General features: G+C 38.7%; 1 long non-coding RNA gene across 1 annotated transcript in view; it reads right to left on the minus strand.

Moving 5' to 3' along the window:
• Positions 1-12,386: 12,386 nt before the first annotated feature.
• LOC106147191 overlaps positions 12,387-13,287 on the minus strand; it is a 23,791-nt gene continuing 22,890 nt past the window's right edge. The window contains exon 4 of the long non-coding RNA XR_001231963.1: positions 12,387-12,484. This is a non-coding gene — a long non-coding RNA (uncharacterized LOC106147191). The remainder of the gene's footprint in view (positions 12,485-13,287) is intronic.

Below are 13,287 nucleotides of genomic sequence, written 5' to 3' on the forward strand. Positions count from 1 at the left end.
TGTTTAGGCAATAATGACAAGAAAACGTCTGAACAAGTTCAAAACAGAAAATTTTTTCAAATATTTTCAGTCCACAGTTGGTTAAATTCACGGGTATAGAGCCTGCAAATGCAGATAGCCTGAAGGAATGATTGATAAATTAGATTAGATGAGATTAGTGAAAGATAGATAGATAGATGATAGAGATAGAGAGATGATAGATTATAGCTATTTTTTAAAAACTGACTTACATTATGAAGTTAGGGAGCTAACAAGTTTATAGGGCAGGCTGCTAAGCTGGAAACTCAGAGAGAATTTATCTTATAGTCATGAAGCCAAATTTTTTCTCTGAACAACCTCCTGAGGCTTTTAGTTGATGGAATGAGGCCCACTGGCATTATGGAGCATCATCCCCTTTACTGAAGGTCAATTGATTGTAAATGGCAACACCTAGGTTGGGCTGGAATCAACAATGGACAGCACAGCCTGACATGCAATTGGCCATCTCAGGAAACTGCAGTACCCTGTGCTCCTCCCACCTGGGGGGTAATGATACCCCACTGCAACAGCAGGGGCCCCCACGCTGCAGAGACAGAGACACCCTGAGCCAGAGAGCAGGGACACATGCCTGTTGCCTCTGCCCCTTCCAAAAGAGCACACTGTGAGACGGTGTCCTACCTCTCCTGGTTGCGCTGACCAAATCTGCATTCTCAGTGAGTGCCCAGCCTTCTGCCAAAAGCATTAGATGCACCTGTTTCTCAACTTTCCCACAGTAAAATGAAATGTAGTATCTCCTTTTCATTGTCCATGTTTCGTTTTTATTGTAAAAGTCATACATGTTTATTGTGGAATATTTGAAAATTTCACAGAAGTAGAAAGAAAATGAAAATCATTCTCATAAACCTGCTATCCAGAGACAACACTCAAGATTTTTTTGTCTGACTTTCTAAGACCTCTGTTTTCAGTGCCATATTGATGAAAAAAAGATGAGGCCCAATTCTCAAAAATAACAAAATTCAAAGCAGCTTGTATTGTGTAAGATTTGGGGATTTACAAAATCTGACATTTTCAGTGGAAACCTTTCATTTTCTCAGATTTTCTCCTGCTCCTGTATTTCCTTCTTCAATTTAAGGCACAGCTACCAACCTGTCTTCTCAGGAAGTATTTTCTCTCTGAGGCCAGACTCCCAGCCGGAGAAGGGAATGCACAATCTAGGAAGGTATTCAAGCTCCACATCTGCCTAGATATCTAGGACCAGTCAGTTGACTGAATCATAAATTAGGAAGTTTCTGTAGACCCTTCCCTCTCCTGCACTGCTTACAAGTCTTACACTCCCTACCCCCACCCAACACACACTTGCACATGCACACACACACAAAGAGAGAGAAAGGGAGACAAATGCCAAGTTCTATTGACTCTACATGTTTAATATTTCTGGAATGTATCCATTCCTTTACATATTTATATGCCGGTCAAAAACGTTTGGACCTCATCAGTTTTCACTTGAAATTTTGCAATTATTTTCTTTCTGAGGTCAGCTTGTCTAGAAACAATTGCTGGAACCAAATATTTCTATGAAGGTTTATTTTATTAGAAAATGTACTAAGAAAAATACTTGAAAAGTATTGAGGGAAAATTGTTGGTCAAAACTTGAACGGCAGCACACATATAAGAAAAGACCTAGCTCATCCCCCTAGCAAACTCTGAAGCTAAGATTGCTCTTTGGCATTTTCTTGGCTTCAGAAATAAGGGCTGACTATGAGGGGGAAGAAATACCTTACTTTGGGCTGTCCCTCATCCTGAAAGAGCACTCTGAGAAACACACCCCAACAGCCACTGTAGCTTCCTTTCTTGAAAGTGGTCTTCTGGTTTCCCTATATCCAGTCTTTCCATTGTTGCCATATGTAAATATCAGTTTGATCATGCCACCAGCCACTGAAAAGTTCTCCAATTCTTGGTTATACTTTTCAGAGAGGCGTCTTAAATCTCTGACATGGCGAGCAACTCCAGTGAGATTCATCTTTGCAGACCTCACAGCCACACTACTTACAACAGGTCTTGAGATACAGTGTTATAAATCTGCATGACGTTTTGCTTCCATACCATTGCCCTTTCTCTTCATTAGTGCAGACCAATATCTCTCAACCTGATCCTGCTAAGTAACATCTTAAAGTTACAGAATTTTTTATTTTGTTTTGCTCATTTGTTCTAAATAAAAACATACTAGGAAATTCCAACAGTGGAGGTGGGCAAAATAGTCAACCAAATCATTTTTCCTTAGGAAAAGAAAACCTAAATGCTGGTTTCAAAAAGAAAATGCTATGAGTAGAAATTGCCCATCTGTATATGGAAGTTATAGTTATAATGTAAAATCTTCAAGAACTAAAGCTAAAGTTACAGTGATTGATATACTTTTGTTGTATAGATTTGCCAGAGGTTTCCTATGTATCAGTGTTCATACTGACAAGAGTAAACCATTCACTGTGATAGCCATTTTACAGAGGAAGAAACTGAGCTTCAAGCAAGTTAAGTAACTTGTTCATTCTTATGGACATAAGTGACATAACTGAGATTTGAACCCAAGTTGGCCAACCCCAACCCTTGTTCTTGAGAGCCCTTAAGTCAAGTTCATTGGCATGAGGGTTTGGCCAAGAAAAAGACAATGTATTCAATTCTGATTTTGACATAACTGTGTCAGGAAATTTCTGGTCAAGTTTGAAGATGCAATGTTTATTCAATTATAACAGAGAAGAGAGTTTCTCTTTAGATAGTCACCATCACGAAGCCATACAAAACCACTTAACCTGAAAAGGAAAAGGTCAGTGAAAGAAGTACATATGGTTTTTGATAATAAAATTTATAGTACAGAAGGAAACCAAAAATGGGAGCACTTAAGACTTAGATTTACTAACACTAGTAAACCCATCAAGAAAAAAATATAGCCTCATAGGAATTACATTTGTGTGTTATACTCTTCAAAAGCTAAAGACTAAGTCACAGGTCTTCAAGTGTAATGGTACCTTCACACAAAAAGCTGAAACAGTTATCTGTAAAGCTGCCCACAAAAATATTCATGAAAGTAGAACAAAATGAATAGAGAAACAAGGAATCTAAATTCTTCCATTGAGAAATAGAAAAGGGATGAAGCAACAAAGTTCTTTTCTAAAGCTCAATGAAGCAAAAAAAATTATTGTGAATCTAGGAATTGTGGTTAAATTTTCCATCCCAGCCTCTTTCACCAAGAGCACCACAAAAATGGTTTATTTATTTATTTACTTATTCATTCATTCATTCATTCATTCATTCATCCATTTATGCCAAAAATTTTCACTGAAAACCTACTATATGTCAGACGTTATCAGAACCATTGGGAAAGCTGTGATAAATACAACAAGCTATTGGTATCACATAACTTAATTCTAATGAGGGAAGTAGAAAAGGACTAAGAAAATAATCAGTGTAAGTGTTACAAGTTAAATTACGAAGGGCAATAGAGCTGAGAGAGGACAAGGTGATGTCAGATAGCTGGGAGAGGCCTCCTTAAGGAATACTATTTGAACAGAAACCTGAATCACAAAAAGTACCTGATAGGAGATGTGATAGACAAGTATAACAGGAAAAGAGAAAATCAAGAGTAAACCACGATGTAAGAGAGACTTGCTGGGCCTAAAAACCCTAAGTGTAAACCTAACTACTCTGTGTGGGTGGGAAGAGGGAAAGGAGAGTGCTAGGGGATTACATCATAAAGTGACTGGAGCTCAGTCAGGGCCCTATGTAGTTTTGGATTTATGATTTTCATTCTGAGTGCCATTAAGAAATTGTAAACAGTTTTCAGGAGAGTGGTGGGGTGTGGCTGCTAGAGAAACATCTGTGGAGGAGAAAAGATCACAGTGGCTTGGACACAATGGAAACAATGCAGAAGACAAGAGGTGGTCAAATTCAAGGCAGCATGGCTACATGGGTATGAGGAGCTAACTCAAGACAACTCCTGGGTTGTGGAGCTTAGAAACTTGGTAAAGGACAGCACTATTAACTTAAGTAGGAGAAGGTAGAGAAGGAATAGGGTAAAAGAAAGAACAGTGCTGGATAATACATAGTTAAATTATGTTACTTTAGACAAACTGAAATTCTAATACCTATTAGATATGCATGTGAGATTCCAAGTAAATAATTAGATATACAAATCCAAACCTCAGAGAGGAGGTTAGGACTAGAAGATAGGTGCTTTGATCGAATGAAGACAATATCAAAGACTGACAGAGCTCACTTTGGTAGACAGAGATACAGAAAAGAGTGTCAATTACAAAACCCTGGGACATTCCAACACTCAATAAGAAATAATAGCACATTTATTATTTATTCATCTTTGTATGAGGCACTTTACTAATGACTTGACGTAATTAACTTATTTAATACTCACAAACCCTAAGATATAAATCTATTTTATGTTTATAAATAAGGGAACTAAAGCATACATATGCAAAGATACCTTTGTTGACTGTGGTAAATCTGAGATTTGAATACAAGCCCTCTTACTCTTTGAGGCACCGAAGTTAGCTTCAGAAAAGGAGACAGAAATAACAGTTAATAAAGTAAAAACAACCTCAGGATGGAGGAGAGTGCTGGTCAGGATTTTGTCACTGTGACCAAATACCTGAGAAGACCATTGTAAAGCAGAAAAGATTTGTCTTGACTCACAGTTTCAGAGATTTTGTCCATGGTCCACCAGTTCCATTATGTTGAGTCAGAACATCATGTTGGAAGGGCATGCTGGAGGACAGGTGCTCCCTTCAGGGCAGTCAGGAAGCAGAGAAAGGAAAACAGAGCCTGCATGATCCAATCACTTCTCCAAGTCCCAACTCTGAACAATGGCGCATTGGGGATCAAACCCAATACCTGAGCATTTGTGGAGTACTTCATATTTAAACCATAAAAAGAGGTCAAATAACATAAAAACTCAGAATAGGATAGATTTGCAAGTTGGAAGCCACTGTGATCATCACAATACTTCATGAGAGGACTAAATGTCAAAATTAAATTTGTCTAACGAGAGAATGTGGACACGGTAAGAATGCATGGCTAGTGAGAGTGGGTTATATTTGAGGATAAAAAAGAAGTATAAAAGAGTACTTCATGTGGCAAAGAGCAACGTAATTGGACAGAGCTGAAAACCCATGTGAGATGTGTGCTGTTTTAGTTACCTTTCAAAGAGTCAGCTGTGACAAAACACCTGACATAAATCAACGTGAAGCAGGGAAGGTTTTAGTTGCAAAGGTTTCATTCTGTGATTGGCTAGCTCCAAGACAGAAGCATTGTAAAGAAGTGATATGGCAGGGAAAGCTCCCAACTTATGGAAGCCAAGAACCAGAAGGAGTGGAAAGAACCAGAGAAGGGCCTGGAACAAGACGTAACATGCAAGGGCTTGTTCTTGTGACCCACTCCATTCAGCGAGGCCCACCTTGGCTTCCACTGCCTCCCAGTAACGCCATCAAATTAGGGTCTCATCAGTGAATTAATCCACTGAGAATGTTACAGCCCCTCTAATCCAATCACTTCCCAAAGTTCCAAGCCATCAACACAGTGAACCTTTCGGAGGATATTTTGGACCTTAGTCCTAATGTGCTAAATGTCAACATTTTGTGTTTTTCTTCCAGCTTCATCCAAAATACTTGAGTACAGGTGCTGATTTCTAAAAGATGGGGATTAATATACATGGGGAGTAGTCTACAAGGGGGTAAAGCATTGCCAGGAAGCTTCACAGTGATTGACAGTGAAAACCAAGAGGCAGGAACACAGAGTGTTTGGAGAACAGTGAATAAACCACGTTGCCAGAAAAGTCCATTAAGATCCTGTGATTCCTGAACCCCTACATAATTCCTCGGTACTTGAAACCGAACCCTGAATACAGGAATAGAATACATGAATAGGGTAAACATACTCCTAGTTTGCTGCAGACAGTAATATTTTGCATACATTCACCTGAACTAGTATCAGCTACCTTTACACTCAAACTAGTGTCTTCCAAACAATAAGGTATGTGATCACATCACTGTGAAGAAAGTAGAGACCATATCAAGTGTATGTAAAATCAAAATAGATCAGTTACAGCTAAAGAATTAGAGACCTAATAGTTTTTGATCACCTTCAATGAAATAGATATATTCAGGATTTTTCACATCGAATATCTGATGTCCAACACATCAGATAGCCCTTTCTATTAAAATACTATTTTAACCTGATTTTATGAATATATAGAAAGCTAGTTCAATATTTTGTGCAATCATAGACATCAATTAACAGGCATGTAATTTCAAACCAGATCTGACTGATTTTAGTAAAAAAATAAGAAGCTCATAAGCTTAGACTAAAAAGAGAGAAATGTGTATATAACTTATGAATTTCACATTTTTTAAAAAATTTAAAACATTTCCATTTTCTTTAAAATTATGTTTAAATTATGTCATTGGAATATATTTTATACAGATAAGTGGTAAATACAGACTATTCCTCTTGACCTGCCTTAGAAACTTTAAAATTTAACACAACCTTCCAGATAACCAATGTTTAATAACTATCAACCAAAAAATGTGGAAGCATTGGCTTAGAAAAATGACAGACACAACTCAGTTCTGTTATGCAAATTTATGGTTATATTGTGTGACTTCAAGGATAAAGAAAAGTCTTCGTAGTATGTAACATAATCAAACAATTCAAATAATAGAACATGCATTAAGTAAATTCTAAATAAAAGTCCAAAGAAGCAGAAGGAAGAAGGAAGGAAGGAAAGAAGGAAGGAAGGGAAGATATTAACTTCAATTGAATCAGATTCTAACAAATGTGGGGTAAGAGACCACACGACAAGCTTTTGTGATAGCAAGTAGGCATATGGTTTAATACATAGGTGCAGGTAGGCAGAGAGCGACAAAGCTATCTGCCCCTGACAAAGAGAAGTGTGTCCCTTTTATATGGATGGAAAGAGGTCAGATGGGAAGATTTAATAAACACCTGTGGCTAAAGTTTTCTGGCAGTCTTGTATCTCAGTGGGCAAAGTGCTTGAAGTGTCTAGTGTAAATTTTTGGATGTCTCCAGATGTCCCCAGAACCTGCAAATTTCCTTGTCCTTTCTTATCCCCTTCACAACAGCCTGTGCTTGCTGATGATAGCCTCAGGTGCTGTGCTGAATTCTCTGCAGAGAGTGGTGCTTCTTCTGGTAAGCAGGCTGCAGATGGAGAATCAGGTCCAGCTGAAGCCTTACATTAAATATTTGATCGAAGTTAGTTTATGGTCTGATATCCAAATGAGGATTTTTGCTGTAGAAGTTTGACTTCTACAAATTTCTAGGCAGCAGCTGACTCGGTAAATGCAAGTGGGTCAGTTTCAGCACCAGTGATGTCAACACTCATCTGACAAAGAAACCAGGAAGCATCAGCCCCACTGAGGGAGCAAATCTGAGAATTCCTTTCCCGTACTCCACCTCAGCATTTATGTGCATGATTTAGAGCTGTTTAGACCAAAATGAAAACCCACTAGAAATTATGACTGTCTACACCAATCAAAGTGTATTCCTCAGAAATTTTACCCTAAGAGGAATTTCAGTGTAAAATAGAGTTGTAATTAGAACCATAAGCAGAATGATAAAAACAGTAAGCCAGACATGAAGCAGAGGAAAAATAAAGGTGCTAAATTATGAGCAAGCAGAAACTTTGAAGAAGCAAAAAGTATAGCATAAAGTGGTAGTGAGACAGGAGAAAAATCATTGGGAGCACAGCAGAAAATGAAAGAAATAAGGGTCCACAAGCACCCTATGTTCCAGAGCAGCCTTGAGTACTAAATGGTTCTGCCTTCCAGCATAGACTGCATGCATTGTGCCTCGGCTCTCCACAGTCCACACTACTTTTGCAAAACCCAGCCACTCTGTGTGAAACCCCTTTCCCTCCCTGCCACACAGGTAACCTGATGATAAATCACTAAGATAACCTGATGGTTTTACAGCAAAACTTTGTATTTACTCTATTTCTTTTATTTTTGTTTGTTTGTTCGTTTCCAGTACCAGGAATCAAACTTACGACCTTGCACTTGCCAGGCAGGCGCTGTGCCGCTGAGCTAAATCCCCAGCCCCTATCCCCCAAACTCCTACTCTATTTCTTAATGGCTTCCATTTTTCCATCCACATTAATTACCAATCTCAAATGTGTGACAGCCTTAGTTTTTGTGCCAATGAAGAGTACAGAAGTGCTGAAAAGATTAATAAAAGAAAGGGGATAAAGTAGGAAATATGAATGATGGGGCTTCAGGGTTTGAATTGTAGGAGACCAGTGGGTTTTGCAGTAGATTTATGGAGATGGCTTGTATTATATTATCCTTAGCTGACTTTATTTTCACAGCTAATTAACCCTTAAGTGTTAGTACAAGATGCCCGAACCCAAGGATAGTAAAGATTTTAAATGTATCTCGTTTTCCTGAATTTGAGTTCTGACAGTGAATGAGGCATACAAAATCTTTCTAGTTTCTGTCAGATCTCTAGGTCTGTCAGCAATCAATCAACTGTATAAACCACTGATTGTTTCTTCAATCTATTTTTATTATCATCATGAGTGATATTCTTCACAGAGAGGCAGTAAACTGGTTCACAGATCTAGTTTTCAATGTGATGAAACTGAATGTTTTATTAAAATACATTTGTGCATAGATTCATTTGTAAACTATGTAAATCTCTTCCTCTGCTTCTTTCCTTTAATACCATTGATTCTTTCCTTCTTTCTTGAGTTGAGTGAAGTGGAGTGGGTTGAAGTAGGGAAAAAAGCAGTTAACTCACTCTTATTAATCAATCTTAATAATAATCTACCTGGTGGATTGTGAACCACCTGGTAAAGTGAACACCTTTCTCATTATAGGCACATTCCACACAATCAAAAGGAACTGAAAAAAATCAGAAAGGAAGCAAGATACTGAGACATTGCCAAGTCAGTGGTAGAGTGGAGATGGAACAACAAACCTGCTGTAGCCTCTCAGGCAGCCAGAAGCACTCTATAAGGGAAGATGGATGACTACTTACCTCTTGGCTGGAGGTGTCTAATAGCCAGCAAGGCACTATTGAGTCAAAGGCTTAGGATGTCTTTGTGCTCCTAGAGAAGTGGCAGACTCACCACCATATGTTATTTTCAACCTCAAGTCTGTGGAATGGGGAGCCTTCACCTGCTTCTGTGTTTGGAGCTGGCCACAAGACATAGGCAAATGGATGCCAAACTCACATGTGGAAACATCAAGTTAAATTGAAAGCAGCTTAGAAATTGTGGTGTACTTACTTACCAGGCACTTGCATTGTACTCAGTCTAAAAATGCTCTGGTCCCTGAGTTTGTAGAACAATGCTGAGTAGTGAAGGCAAGCATCTTTAAGAGGATGCTTACAGCTTCTAATATTCATACTTCATTTGACTGTTGCTGGATACTTAGTCCTTGCAAACATAGTGCTTGGGCTCCTCCAAAGCTGTAAATGATCAATATATAGTTAATGTGCACTATCCTTCTCATATCTTCCTGAATCCCAGCCACCTTCTCTGTCAGACACATATTTGAGACATGGGAAATACCCTACAGCATCCTGACATTAATGCCTATTTGGATCAAATATCTGATAATATCCCCTGCTCTGAAAATGACCTTCTCTCTACTAGTCAAGATAATCTCACACTAACAACATAGGGCAATGATACATCTTCATGTATTTATTAAACCCATGTTTCATACATTTAGCTCACAGTTTGTAGATGTTTCAGTCCATCATTAACTGGCTCCAAGGCAGGGTAGCATGGTAGAGGAGAAAGACTTTATGGTGGGCAGAAGATAACAAAAGCAAGCAAGAGATAACCACAGCTCTTTCTGTCCCTGATATCTAATCCAGGCTACTTAGGGTGGGTAGCACTCACATCCTTACTCTTAATGCCTTGATCCTAGCATTGCACCATGAATCAATCCCAGTGTCACATACTCTAGATCTGACCACCTCTGAAAAAGCCCTCCTGCATGAGACTGACTGCATGAGGATTTAGGGACACATGTAGCCACAATCATAATATTATAGACAACTAAGTTAGGTAGAAATATTATAGATGGTCAAACAGTGCTAGGTCCTCAAAGGAGTCAGTACAGATACATTACAAATGTGGGTGAATGTACATTCAAGGCCAGACCTCAAGAGAAATGATAGAATGACTACAACTATATACTCCCCTAGGGATAAACAGCAGTGACTGATATTTTAAATAGGTATCCATCTCCCTTTCAGGAAAAGTTCATATTGGGTCCGTGTACACTTGCCATGTGATTGCTTCTCCATTTGATCCCCATTTAATCAATATCACCTTAGTGATTATACTCATGATCTTATTGGTTAACCATAGTTTTGTCCCACCTCATACCTGCCTTGTGATTTCCCGTTGGATCAATGTTACCCAAGTGACTATACTTGTAATCTTATTAGTTGATTATAGTTTTGTCCCACATTAACCCTGCCTCAACTGTGGTTTTGCTCTATAAAACTCCCTTGAGAAGTGTAGTTTCCAGCAACCCACTCAGGGCCCATTCTGTGTCTCACACAGAAGCTTTCTTTCTCCCAGTGAATATAGTTTTCTTTCCCCCAATAAATATTTTCTGCTCTCAACACCTTTGTTGTTCCTAGAATTCATTTTTCAATTTTAGAGATGAACTCAGCATATCGGACATCTAGCAGGCTGGCAGGTTTGTAAGTTATAATTGAGAGGTTTTACCAGCACAGAGAGAACTAAAGCAGAATAAAATGACTTTATTGTGGGCATGGAGAAGACCATAAGGAAAGAGAGAGAGACATAGAACTTCTGAGGGCTTGTCCTGTGGTCCAAAGTTAAATAGCCCCAGGCTGGGGGTGGGGTTTAGGAGGCAGACCACCTGACATGGCAGACCAGGATTGGGCAAGAGCATGGGAAAAGGAAACAAGATATTACAAAAAAGGAAAGTAGGAAGTCATAATTTGACTCAGAGGAAGAGGGGTGGGGCTTAGCACATGCCCTGTAGTGGCCAGAGCCATATTGGCTTGGTGCCATACTGGCTCAGCACCAAACCACATGACCTCCAGTGCCATATTAACTGGACACCATAGTGACTCAGCAGGAGTTACAGTGAGGTGAGAAACCATCAATAATATTTCCCTTACATTATTGGGATTATTTGGAGATCCTATATCATCCCTACATCAATAATACTGTTGTAGGCCTCTGAGTTAGACAGAAATATTATAGGCAGTCAGACAAGGTATGCCCCTGAAGGAGCCAGTATGGAAGACAAGATACCTTGGAACTGTGGGAGAGACAGGCACTTCCCCTGTGGGCCAGAGCTAAAGACAAAAGTTTAAATGAATGTACCCACATACCTTCCTAAGGATGGACATCAGGGGTGGATATTCTAAATAGGTAGCAATCACCTTGAAAAAGCCATGAAAAGTCATTAACCTAACCCCCTACAGGAAAGGCCCCTGTTCCATCAATTTTACCTGAACAATTATACTTGTAACCTTATTGGTTGACCATAGTTTTGTCCCACCTCATGGTCACCTAGCAAGTTCCCATGTTTTTCACCTTGGGCCCACCTCACTTCATGGTTTTGCTCTCTAAAAATCCCTGGAAAAGACAAGTTCCTTGGCAACTCACTCGGGCCCACTTCTGTCCCTTTCTCGGACAGAAGCTTTCTTTCTTTCAATAAATATATTCTGCTCATAACCTCCATTGTTCCTAAAATTCATTCTTTAATTTTAGAGAACACGAATTTGTCCCAGATAACTTTCAGGCTGGGAGTTCCTTCCCCTATATCAATACCATATTAATCTACATTTAGCTTTGTTTAAATAGGTCCAATTAACTCTACAACTTTATAACAAGGTATGAATAGGGACTCAGAGAAACAGCTCATATTAGTCTGCTTTTTATGCTGCTATGCAGAATACCTGAAACTAATTTATAAAGAACAGGGAATTATTTCTCACAATCCAGGTGGTTGTTACATCGTAATGGCATCACATGGAATAACAGGGAAAGAAAGGAAGGGACAAAAATGGAGGTAAAAGAATGGGAGAAAAGGGAAGGGGAGGAATATGCCTAGGGAGAAAGAAAAGTAGAGGAGGAGATGAGAGAGGAGGAAAAAGGAAAGAGAGAGAAAGGAAGGGAGGGAGAGAGACCAAACTCCTCCTTTTTCAGCACCCCACTCTCATGAAACAGCACTACAGTCCACTGAGAACCCTCAAGCCCAAATTATCTCCTGAAGATCCCACCTCCTAGCACTGTTGCAACGAGAAGTTTTGAACACATGAACTCTTATAGACACATTCAAACCACAGCAAAATTACAAATAAATCTTTAATAAAGAGTGTCAAATTATGTCTCTCTTTCCCAGCCAGTTCCTCTGGAAGATTTCCTGTATGGCGTGGTATATTGTGATTTTTCTGAAGTTCTTCAGTTTTAATGCAGCTCACATCTCATCTACAAAGACAAAGAACATTACTCTTAGCTCCTAGCATTGCTTTCAGTTTCTCTTTCTATTCCCTGGGCACTCTGAAGCACTTAAATTATAGCTGCAACAGAAATGGGACATGCTGCAGCCTCATACATTTCTATTCCTATCCCCCACTCTTGTTTCATCCCTGAATGCTTTAAATTTCAGTGATTGTAATGTAAGTTGAAATGAATGAGACCAAAATGACTCTACCATGTACATTTACATTACACAAGTATACAATTCAATCTACATAAATATACATGCATTTTTAAAAGAGAATACTAATGCATCACCGAAAGAGAATATCTCAAAAGAGTATTACAGAATAATGCACCTAATTCTATAACTAACCTCTCACAACTTAGGTATGCATGACATTAACTGAAATCATCATGGACTCTGTTTGGGGTCAGAGAGTTTCTGTAGTTTTGAAGCAGAAAGAATTATAATAGTAGGAGAACTTCTAACTATTCTCCATTAATGTTCTTATAAACTTGCATTTAGCAACCTAAGTATACCTTTTTGCTTTCAAAATGAGGCATTTGCTCTAAGAAGACTTTCAACAATTAGAAAGATTTTTTTAAATTTTTGAATATTTAGATGACTAATCTATTCACTGAAAATCATTAACAGCAATAAATCAGGTCTATGGTAGCTATGCAGTACATAGAATAAATAATCCAATGTCATCATCATCAGATTGCAGATTCACTCTAGAGATTTTAATTAAAACTAGTTCCTGTTATGGTTTGTGTCTGTGTGTCCCCCCAAAGCCTCATGCAGCCAT

The sequence above is a fragment of the Chinchilla lanigera genome, unplaced genomic scaffold (assembly GCF_000276665.1).
Source record: "Chinchilla lanigera isolate Chin_1 unplaced genomic scaffold, ChiLan1.0 scaffold00125, whole genome shotgun sequence".
NCBI classification, from domain to species: Eukaryota; Metazoa; Chordata; class Mammalia; order Rodentia; family Chinchillidae; genus Chinchilla; species Chinchilla lanigera.